Here is a 9405-nt window from a genome sequence, read left to right on the forward strand (position 1 = left end):
AAAATGGAGATTAGATCGGAAAAGAATAATATAAAATCATATTTAACGTCTCAATCTTTAATAAAAATTTGATATGTGAGAGATTAATTGTTTACATTGGATAATTCTAACTTAATAATTAATTATACCCATTTAATTATTTGTTTTCTTATTAAAATATATGATATTTATTTTGAGAGTACTTAGTTTTTTCTTTTATAAAAATCTAATTTATAAAAAATAGTAATAAAAATATTTATAAAATCATGTAACTAATAATTTTTAACAGACAAAATAAAAATTTTTAGTAAAATAAAACGTCGTTTTATTCAAAATGCAATAATTTTTTGCGGCGCACCCAAAAAATCATTTTCCTTCCTCACGCGTTTTATCCCCAAAAATTTCCTCCCTGAAACCCCTAATTTCCCCCCTAAAATCATTTTTTTCCTTTCATCTTAACCCATTTCAACTTTCCTTCCTTCATTGATTTCTATGTGTTTTTTATTTTAAATCTCTCTGCAACATATATCAGTTGAAGCTTCAACCTTTATACCCAAATACAAGATTTGGAGTTTAAAAAAGCATCAGTCTTTGTTCTTTTGTGTATAAATCATGAGATTTGTTTGGTTTCTAAGAAAATATTTTATTCGTGTTTGGAAGATTTTCTTCACCACCTCTTCGTTTCATTTTCCCGAGAAAATGTTGGGCTTGACGGAAAATCCCAAGTTGGTAAGTATAATCTCTCTGGGTTTTCTTCATTTTTTCATCATCATAATCAATAATTTCATTTCTAATATAAATCCTTGAAAAAAATTTATCTTCGAATTTGGGGATAGGATTTGGCATCTTCCAATAAGATTTCAACACAAAAAATCTCAGTTTCGGATCATATAGGTGGGTTTCAATACACAGTTGATAAACACGATAGCTTCGTTATCGACATGGATAGTTTCTCTTATGGAGGACTCAATAAAGGAATCAATCAAAACCCAAGAATCACAGTAAGTTTACTTTCTTTATTTTTTCTGGGAAAATTTCCAAAATCTTGCAATATCTCTTCAAGCAGGTGTGGCCTTTTCTTTGTTTCTAATAGTCTATTTTGCTCTAACTATTATGTTGTGTATTGCAATGCCAAATGTGTAGTTGCATTGAAATTGAAATTCAAATCACTTCAGGTATTCTTTTCTTTTTCCTCTTATGAATCCGATATTGAAATGTGTTTTAATTCAATTTTGAGTAATTGATTTTTTTTTTAGTTTTATTATCTTTGAATTTGCTGATTTGATTTACTGGAAACGATTTTCCTGATTTTGGGTAATTAGAATTGGATTTGATCCATGGTATTTGTGGATTGTGAAGGTATTGATTCAAGAACAAAGCAATCAACCTAGCTTCTTTTCTTTTTTTCTTTTTGTTCAAAATAGTGTAAATTAATTGTTTAAGATTGTAAGCCTATGAGTAATTGAAACCAAATAATCCTTGTTCTAGCCAAATATTCGTAAAATTCTCCCCCCGGTGGACTGTAAATTGAGTTATCGATCTGATTGCGGGAATGCTGTATCCACTGTACAGATTATAGAAGCATTCATATGCTTTCTCATTGACCTCAGGTTGCTTTTCCCCTTCCTTTCTTTTGGTTTTCTTGTCCACCTAAACTAGATATTGTTATGTGAAATATGGTTTACATAAAGTATTATATGCCCTTTTTTTTGTTTACTTTCTGGACTGATTACACTCTCCATAAGAATGTGAAAGCCTTTTTGGAACGATGACCTTTGAACCATACCTGACCTGCTGTGCAGGTTCCTATACAAGTGAATAAGTACTTGGCATATAGTGATGGAATGTGAGTGATTGAATCAGGGAAGTTGTCCGTACAGTCCACAGCTTCAGATGTTTTACCACATGCCGAACTGGACCAGTTAGTCTTGGAATCCCTTTGGAGATTGCATTTGCTTTCTTTACTGATAGAATTAGATTCATTAAAAATTGCATGAGATTCCTGAATGCGGCTTACCTTAATTAATTTTCCAGGCCAAGTGGTCAGCTTTGTCTCGATTCAGAGGAGTTCAAAATTGTCGGCGACTTAAATGAGGCTATTTCTCAGGAACGCTACAAGGATGCTGGTAGTCTCCCTCTGTCTTTCTCAGACATTGTATTGCTGTTTAACATAGGCTTAAGCCATTTGTCTTTTGTCCAATAGAATATCTATCTAATTATGATTAAAAAGAAGACTGGAGTGTAATTATGTTAGGTCAAGCTGAGCTTAATTAGAATTGTAGCATCGCTTGGACCTTCCTCCTCATTTGTCAGCTTTTTTATTTTTTTCTGTTAATTATCATTAATATGTTTATTATGATTCTGATGCTCTCTGACAGCTGATTTGAGAGACAAACTTGATAAGTTCTGGGCAGCAAGGAACTTGAGGAAATTCAAGTGACAGGTGATGTTTATAATATGTGAATCTTTAAGGGGCTTTAGTGAATTGTGTGGTAGTGTCTCCTGTATCATATTTGCCTATCTATTTATTTATTTATTTTAACAAAACTTGTAATAATTTGTTGCAGTTGTTTATGCTAGAGTTTTCAAGTGTAAACAGCAGTTATTGTTGAAGCTGACATCTATCGATCCGGCGGCAAGCGATTGTTTCTCATCCTTTTTTATTAATTCATATCAATTTATATGAAATAGGAAAGTCCCGTGAATATATATGTATATAAATAATTTTTGTACAGATATAGTTAGAATATTGGTAACAATTATTATTATTATTATTATTATTATTATTATATGTTAAAGCACGTTGGTTTATGATGACGCTTAACAAAATATGTTTCTTGTTTCACCTGCTGCCATTAAGTCCAATTTTAAATTACAGATATAATAAAGCCGAGTTGTTTAATATTAATGAACTAACAAGAAATATATATAATGTTTTCGATTTTTTTACTGTCTTGAATATTAAGTAGCATATATATGAAATTATGAACTTGAGCTTTCTTGATTTGTTCCATATGTAGGACAAAGCACTGCAAGAACAGAATACCAAAAACAAGAAAGATTGATATAAAGCGTTATCACTCCTATCAATCACTTACCAACTCCTTGATCACCATGTTTGCCAAAGGTAAAGTCATTGATTATATACATAAATTCCTCAAAAGTTAAAAGAATATAAAAAATCTCAATATTCAGCTTGATTTTTTCTTTTTCCTGTCATGAACAGACAAAAAATGTGATGAAGATGATTATATTCTCACCTACCAGGACAAAGAAGGAGAATGGCTGATTGCAAGCGATATTCCATGGGAGTAAGAATATTTTTCCTTCCTTTTCTTGGTTCCTTACTCTAGTTTTCTTATTACAAGAAACCTTTGCGAATAATAGTAATCATGGAAGGAGTACAAGAAAAAAAACATAAATTTATCCGGCATTTATAAACATTTGCAATCCTTTTACATTATCTTCTCATAGAAAAGAACTTTAATCAACTTAACATATTGGACCAAATTTTAAATACATACGCAAGTTAAGGTTAAAATTGAATTTATGAATAGTGTCTAAATTTGGATGAATTAATGTTGGTTTTGCAAAAATTTTGTTAGGAGTGTGCAACGAAGGGAGATAGTTAGGAACTGGGGTTGAACATTGGAGTTTGATGGGATTTGCAGTCTACTTTTATAAGCAAAATTTACTAGTTTATACCAACTTTAGTACTTTGAATATCAATTGTTCCTTCCAATAAGTACGTAGTTTGTAAAATAAAATAAAAAAAGAAAAGAAAAAACATGTAAAATGAGTGAAGTAGTCATAGATATTCTAAAAAAAGTGGACTTCAACACTGTTAAATGTTCTCTTGTTTCTTTTACTAGGTTAAGAAGCGAATGAAGAAGCCTATCTATGTCTACTACCAATTGAACAATTTCTACCAGAATCATCAGAGGTATATATTTTCTACCTTCACTATAAGTTTTGTGCTCCATTATGTGCTCTATTGCATGCTGGCTGATCTTTAAAATGATGTTAAGGATATCCTCTTTTTCATTAGCAGACATCATGCAATATTTTAACTAATTCTATTAGCATTTACCATATGTTTTTACATGAATCCATATGATTTTTGGGTTTTATGGAAGTTTATATCTCTTAAACTGGAATAACAACCATCAGTATGAGTTTCTATTAATGTCCTCTAGATATGAAATCAAATTGTGTTGAATTATATTGTAAAACCACTAGAAAATGTTTGTGTCCTCTTAATATCAAACTCTAGAGTCTAGAATCACCTCGGTGTGGATAATAGATTATAACTAGATTTATCTGTCAAAGTGACGATGTATCTGATCATTTGGTTTTGCATCCTTTAGATATTGAAGGTGCGGCAGAGGATTCAATCTTTTCAAGCTAGAAAAGCCGAGGCTTAGCACTTCTTCAAGTGGAATGTTATTTAATGTTGCATTCCATGGTCATTCATCTTAGTTGGAACTTGAATTTTTTGTTATGGAAATAGGGTTTTGTAGCTACCTTGTGTATTAGCTTCTTTAACCATGATGGTTAATTATTACGAGTTTTGTAGTGTTAATTATTACTAGTTTTCTAGCTTCTATTATTTAAACATAATATTTAAATTCTAAATTTAAATTTTAGTTTTAAAGTTAAAATTTTAATAGAAAATTTAATTTAATTAATATTTTTTTATTTATCCTTAAACGTATATAGTTTAAAGTTTAAATTTCAAAAATAAAACATAATATAATATTTATCATAAAAATAAATATTATTTAATAATTTTTTTAAAAAGATATGTTCTTTAGTGACGTTTTCAAAAAAAGTGCCGCTAAAGGTTATGATTTTTAGCGGCGTTTACGGGAAAAGCGCCGCTAAAGGTCTTGACCTTTAGCGGCGTTTTTTTTAAATAACGCCACAAACTTTAGTGGCGCCGTCTATAGTGACCTTTTTTTGTGGTGCTTGTAAAAACGCCGCAAATAGTTTTAGTGGCGCTTAAAAGCGCCGCTAAAGACCTTAAAAAACACCGCTAAAAGTCAATTTTGCTGTAGTGAATTTAAATCCTTTTATTATTAAATAACAGAATTTCTCGTCAAAATGTTTATCTTATTAACCATCAGTGTTATAACAAATTGATTTAAAAACGCGGAAGATTTTTAAGTCGATGAAGTTTAAAACGCGTCTTAGAAAATAATAATTGTTTTAAAAACTCGTCTTTACCTAGATTAGCAGTTTAAAAATATATAATCCAAAGCCCAATTAAAAATTAAAACCCACGAATGGCCTTATTACAACAATAAAAACCCAGATATAAAATCATCAATAAAAACGTAAAAAGAAAACAACAAATCTCAATAACCAACGAACATGTGGCCACCTCCGAATCCCTCGTAGCTCCAAATAGCCTACGGCTGGGGATTACCTGCACAGTCAAACCGAAAGGGTGAGTTTACGAAACTCAGTGTGTAATCCCCTACCAATCCAATAGCACTCAGTGCATACAATACGGTTCGGGCCTGAGCCCTATGCAGTACAGTGTCATCTGGGCCTAAGCCCTATACGGTAGCAAAGTGGGCCAAAACCCATAACAATAGACGCGTCACAGATATGCAACCCAACCCAATCCATCCATCACACCTCCCGTACCATCCAACACACCATGTGGGGAATAGATCGACCCACCCAGCCAGCATACAAGTGTCACAGCCAAGCTGCTAGAAATGACGTAACAGAGCTGCTAAATATAATAATCGTGGCGTAGCCACTAATGTCAGAATGCGTGGCAAGGCCACTAGAACGGTAGAATGTGGCAAGGCCACTAATGCAGTACATCCCCCATGATAAAACCCAACCCCAATGCAGAATGTCATGACATAATACGACATGTATGCACAATTTCCATATATATATAGATGCAACATCCTTACAACAACCTTCAACCTATCAACCTACCTTTGGGTACAATAGTCATCTCTACTTCTCAGGGAATTTCAGTCATTTATCAACTTTTGGGGGTTTTGGTATCTATGACGACCCTTAACAGGCCTACGATCGTCTCAAACGACCCAAACACTCTATATAGCCAAAATAGTGAAATGGCCCCAAAGCCTCACTCAGCCCAAGAGGCCCACATAGCCCAACAAGACCCATAACGGCCTCTTACCCTGAAATCACACACCGTGGTCTTTGCAAACTGACACTCATGACTAGCGGCCTTAGTTTTTCCCCATGAGCGTTCGAATGCTCGTGGGGCCTCAAATATCGGAGTTCCGGCTTTTCGTCTTATGCCGATTTACACAGTCTTGGTGTGGGTTCACACTCGCATTATTGTTTGACAGTATATAAGGTTAGGTGTACGATTACACACCTGATTGGAGAAGAAACCTACGCATTCCACACGTCCCATCTTGACCAACACAACATCCCACAAGCAGTTTAGTCATTTGGGTTAATCAAACAAGAAAAAGAACCCTTTACACAGTACATAATGTGTCGCTTACCTTGATAGCCCAAGTAGGGGTCAAACCACCCTCAACCTTCCTTCACACCCTAGTCGGCAGCAATCTGCATTAACATCCACAACCACCTTAGTACCCAACCTAGACATAATCCACTTAAACCCTGAGAACTACTTACAAAAACAGAGACTAAGAGAAGGAAGTAGCGATATTCGGCCTATCCTAGCAAACACCACTGTCGAGTACCTGATGCCAAGAAGACCCTATTAGCGCAAGCCAATAAAGAAGGAGATTAAGTGAAAGACCAACATAGAATAGGCGAGAAAGAGAAGTAGCACAACCACAACACACATACAGATGAACAATAGCAAGGTTCGACTATTGCTAGGATTCGGCAAACCAAGAGTAAACTTACCCTAATCCAACAGGGAGAGTTTCGGTTAGCTATGAGAGTATTCGGCTAAGAATCTAAGAAATAAAACGCAAAACCACGAGCAAGCAAGAGATGAGTAAAGATCAAGAAGATGTTCGGCTAAACCAAATGAATGGGTGAGGAAAAAGTGGAGTTAAGCGGTCAAAGTGAAGTGTAGCAAAGCAAAATGGGAAGAAGAAGTATTCGGGAAATCAATAATTGGCTAAGGTTGAGAAGAGAGGGAAGATTCGGCACAAAGAAATATAATACCCCAAAATGCACCAAAAGAGCAAAAACTCGAAAATAGGAGAAGTAAAATTTGGCTCCTACACCGAAACAAAAATGCCGAAATGCCAAAAGAGTTCCCCTAGCCGATTTTACTCCTATAAGTTGCCTAATTCGGCTACAACAGTCCTCCTTACCAACTCCTTCAAAATCTCCCCATATCACTCCCCTTATCCCTCCATAATCTTCTCCCAACAACCAAGACCAGTTCAAACTCCCATAAAGCAAAGTTCGAATTCACCACAAACTCTTGCCGCCCCAAGTAGAAAAATAACACCCCTTGCCGTTCATGGGATTTGAACCCTATCCCTCACTGAAGCCAAAGCACGCCATAAGCCACCAAGCCACAAGGCTTTCTTACGTTAACAACCCACCACGTTTATTAAATGGCCTAGGTGCCAACATCCAGGGTTTCTTAAAGAGAGAAAAAAAATAAGAATTTAGCGAGAGCCAAAACCTGACCCCAGAACTTCCCTGACACCCCTAAACACACCCAAACCATTCATCCACTACACCAAACATGCAAAAAGAGTTAAACCAAACAAACTTACAGACCTTAAATTTTGGGGCGTTACAACTCTACCCCTCCCTTAAAGAAATTTTGGCCTCAAAATTTAACTGGTCAGAACAAGTGAGGGTACTGATGTCGCATCGCCTATTCTGACTCCCACTTGGCCTCTTCTGCACTGTGATTGCGCCATAGTACTTTGACTAGCGGAACCGATTTTTTTCTCAAAACTTTAACATCACGTGCCAATATCTGCATTGGTTCCTCCTCGATAGATAAATCAGGCCTAACTTCAATTTCCTCAATTGGTACGATATGCGAGGGATCAGAACGGTACCGCCTAAGCATTGAAACGTGAAGCACGTCATGTATTCTATCCAGTTCTGGAGGCAACTCTAGCTGATACGCGACTGGTCCCACATGCTTAAGTTTTCGGTAATGCCCAATAAATTTAGGGCTAAGCTTACACTTCCACCCAAACCTCAATATTTTCTTCCACGGTGACACTTTAAGAAAGTCATAATCTCCCATAGCGTACTCGACGCATAAGACTTCTGTCTGTCAGATGCTTCTTTCAACCGGTCTCGAATTTGTTTTACCTTGTCCTTTGTATCAGAAATTAATTCTGGCCCCAAAATCCGCCGCTCCCCTAACTCAGTCCAACAAGTAGGAGTACGACATCTACGATCGTATAACTCCTCATACAGTGTCATCCGAATACTAGACTGGTAGCTGTTGTTATATGCAAATTTTGCCAACGGAAAATAATCCTCCCAACTGCCCCTGAAATCAATTACACAACCTCTCAACATGTCTTCCAATATCTGAATCACCCTTTCAGACTGCCCATCTGTCTGAGGGTGAAACGCCGTACTGAAATCCAGTCTTGTACCCAAAGCCTCATGTAGCTTCTTCTAGAACCGGGATGTGAACCTAGGATCTCTATCTGATATGATAGAAACTGGCACTCCATGCAGTCTTACAATCTCAGCTACATACAACTTAGCTAATTTCTGCAATGAATAGTTAGTGGGAACCGGTACAAAATAAGCAGACTTAGTTAACCGATCCACAATCACCCAAATTGAATCTTTTTTAGTAGGCGTCAAGGGTAGCCCACTCACAAAATCCATGGTTACCCTCTCTCACTTCCAGAGTGGAATTTTAACTTGCTGCAACAATCTGGAAGGTAGTTGGTGCTCAGCCTTAACTTGCTGGCAAGTCAGGCACTGACTCACATACTCCGTAACTTCATGTTTCAACCCTCACCACCAATACGACTCACGAAGGTCTTGATATAATTTGTTTCCCCTCGGATGCATCGCATATGGACTATTATGCACTTCACGCAAAATAGACTACCTCAAATCATGATCTCTCGGCATACAAACTCTACCTCGAAAACATAATACCCCATCACAGTTCAACCCAAAATCCACAGTCTCACATTTCTCAACTACTCTAAAACGAGGAACCAACGACTCATCTAACAACTGTTTCCCCTTAATTTGATCTGTCCAAGTTGGTCTTACTTGCAGTTCTGCTAATAAACTACCATTATCGCACAGGCTAAGACGGGCAAACATTGCTCTCAAATCAGACACCACCCTACGGCTCAGTGCGTCAGCTACCACATTAGCTTTACCAGAGTGGTATTCAATTGAACAGTCATAGTCTTTGAGAAACTCAATCCACCTTTGTTGCCTAAGATTTAACTCATTCTGAGTAAGGAGGTACTTGAGGCTCTTATAGTCCGT

At 36.1% G+C, this 9405-nt stretch overlaps 1 long non-coding RNA gene across 19 annotated transcripts; it reads left to right on the plus strand.

Moving 5' to 3' along the window:
• The first annotated feature begins 270 nt into the window (after window positions 1-270).
• On the plus strand, window positions 271-4561 carry LOC107948403 (uncharacterized). 19 transcript variants are annotated; one of them, XR_001697375.2, is made up of 10 exons: window positions 336-708; window positions 816-980; window positions 1123-1154; window positions 1782-1900; window positions 2014-2105; window positions 2358-2422; window positions 2547-3106; window positions 3206-3290; window positions 3852-3922; window positions 4347-4561. It is a non-coding gene; the product is annotated as an uncharacterized lncRNA (long non-coding RNA). The 19 variants fall into 19 exon arrangements; XR_005926683.1 differs by lacking the exon at window positions 1123-1154 and adding an exon at window positions 1468-1589; XR_001697372.2 differs by lacking the exon at window positions 1123-1154 and having other exon boundaries at window positions 299-708.
• Window positions 4562-9405: the final 4844 nt, after the last annotated feature.

This window comes from Gossypium hirsutum, chromosome A05 (assembly GCF_007990345.1).
Source record: "Gossypium hirsutum isolate 1008001.06 chromosome A05, Gossypium_hirsutum_v2.1, whole genome shotgun sequence".
NCBI lineage: Eukaryota > Viridiplantae > Streptophyta > Magnoliopsida > Malvales > Malvaceae > Gossypium > Gossypium hirsutum.